This window comes from Brassica napus, chromosome C9, assembly GCF_020379485.1.
Source record: "Brassica napus cultivar Da-Ae chromosome C9, Da-Ae, whole genome shotgun sequence".
Lineage (NCBI taxonomy): Eukaryota > Viridiplantae > Streptophyta > Magnoliopsida > Brassicales > Brassicaceae > Brassica > Brassica napus.
Window position 1 is genome coordinate 48,617,644 of NC_063452.1, and position 2,494 is coordinate 48,620,137.

General features: G+C 37.7%; 1 long non-coding RNA gene across 1 annotated transcript; it reads left to right on the forward strand.

Moving 5' to 3' along the window:
* LOC106399858 lies at positions 1–2,109 on the forward strand. The gene is made up of 4 exons (XR_001280175.3): positions 1–583; positions 666–716; positions 887–933; positions 1,113–2,109. It is a non-coding gene; the product is annotated as an uncharacterized LOC106399858 (long non-coding RNA).
* The last annotated feature ends 385 nt before the right edge of the window (positions 2,110–2,494 follow it).

Genomic DNA, 2,494 nt, shown 5'->3' on the forward strand with positions numbered 1-2,494 from the left:
CCCATTAAAAACCCGGGGAGAGAACCCGTTATAACATCCCTAGGATAGTTGATCAATAGACACACTATCTATGTGCAATGAATCCTCCGAAAATCCCATTTATGGCTTTCCTTTGGCCTTCCTCCCTCTAAATTTCTTTATAACATCTTCTTCTTCCCAGATTTATTCCAACACAAAAATATTCTCTCAAGCAATGAATTCCAGCAGCAATTTTAGTAATGTCGACAAAGAAAGCTACGCCGTTGCTTTCTTGAGATGATGCCTCCTCCGAAGAACTCTCTATAACTGTTCCGATTTTCATTTATGCGCTCCTTAAATCGGTGCATTAACATGATTTACCCGATTCTACCCACTCTCTAGGATTGGATTTCCTTCGGTTGGAACTGTAGACCTTAAAGAGAGCTCGAGCAGCTGTTCCGCGAAAGGGAAATGGCGGTGATCCTGATGGAAATCCAAGTTCGCCAGGAACATCACCACATGATGTCTCAATGATCGATTAAACAGATGAGTATCAAGAGGAGGACAATAAAGATGAAGCAGAGTTTTTGATGTATTGTATGATCCAACAACGTCTGAGAAAATGGTACGAGAGACAAAGTGCGTTGATTCTTCTGATAGCTTGCATTCCCCTATAATTTCTTCCTTTTAAAAAATAAAAATCGCAGGGACACACAAGCAGAAACTGAAGTAGATCGACAGATAGAAAAACGTTTATGGTACAGAATTCAAAAAATAGAATCTATATATTTCTTTTCAAGTCCTTTTCATATTTCTCTATTCTTCCGTTTGAAATGTGAGATATACAGAATAACATGTTGAAATGGAGTTACATGACAAGTATAACATAAATAAATCATAATAGTTAATGTCTTTTGTGAATACACAGTGTTAAGTAAGGCATTTTTGTGAAGATGGCGGACACAACTACTTCAGGTTAATGTCTTCCCTTTATTATCTACTGCAGTGATTGGTTAGTAATATAAAGCAGCTACTCATTCTGTTTATTCTTTGTTCTTTACAACAATTGCAGCTACTCATTAGAAAATACTCAAATCGCTCACTTTCATATATGCAGTGTTTGATGTAATTGATGGTTTCTTTCTCTTCTTCAGGTGTTAATTGTTGTTGCTATGATCCTAGGAGATGGTATATACAAACTTTTAAGCTGAGCCGGACCCTTTTCGGAATATTAAACAAGATCCGAGGTGGAGCTGGTTCGAGAACCTCCTCCTTTCCCATTGACACTAAAGATATCAGCATAGAACAAGATTCTTCCTTAAAGACCAAATTCCTTCATGGTTTGCAGGTGGAGGCTATGAGCTTCGCTTAGCTGAATAGTACTACATTCTGGCCATCTCTGTCTTCGCCTTAGTCTTGGCTTTATGCCATTCTTATGGAGCCGGGCTCACGGTTTGTTCACTAGCCAACCTATGAAAAAAACTTGCCATGTTTACAATCAGAGCATATGCTGGTTCAGACCATGTAGGTCTTCTTGCACATAGTATCGAGAGCTTCAGAACTGACACAAGATCAAGACAGGTTACCTAATATTGTCATCTCCAAGGGTTATGTTTGTGAGCCAAGTGATTGGAACAGCAGTGGGAGGTTTGGTTTCGCCCTGTCTGTTCTGGCTTTTCTACAAGTTTTTTACTGTTTTCTGAATTTCGGCTTGGTTTAGAATACAACTGCGTTCTTTGTATTTTGTTACTGAAGTTCTTTCTGCATGTTTGTTTCTTAACTGTCTTTTAAGGTTTCATTCTCAGGGGTTAATAGATCTCAAAACACCAATAGCTCTACCTGGTCGAGGTCAGGTTAAGCGTTTCGACCATTCTCTTCTACGAACTTGAAATTCTTCAAAGCAGGAGTTACCTGTGCTGTGCCTAATGAGAGGTTTAACGATATGATTAACATGCTGAGGATGAGTTTAGATTAGCGGCGATACCAAGAGCTTCGCCCCATGGATAAGTTGTGGCGTTCTCTTTGTGGAGTAGAGCTACTAAGCTTTTAGCCTTAATATTCTAATCATTTTGTGAACTTCCATTTTGTATGTGTAGTTTGATTTTCTTTTGCAAGTGTGATTAAATGTCAGCTTCAAGATTTATCCCTTCTCATCATGTTCTCTTTTTTTCCCACATAATTAGTCTCATACCTTTCTTATGCCAAAGATTAAATAGGTCAACAAAGTTTAATGGATCTCTCAGCGTTGTTCCTCTTTCTCTTTGTTTCCGGTGACAAACATGTATCACTTGAACATTGATTTTGAGAACAAGATTGTAGATTTTATACAAGAATTGAATCTAAAAAGGCCTTAAAATGGTTAACTTTCTGTGATATTTTATAATCAGAGATAACTCATGTTGATTTGTCTCGGCTATAGAAAGCGGCTGAGCATTTGTGCTGCTTTCAACTAAGCTATATTTGTTAATCCATTTAATTACTAATAATGAAGTTCTTATCATCTTATGTACGGTGTTACAGAATCTCAATGTATTCT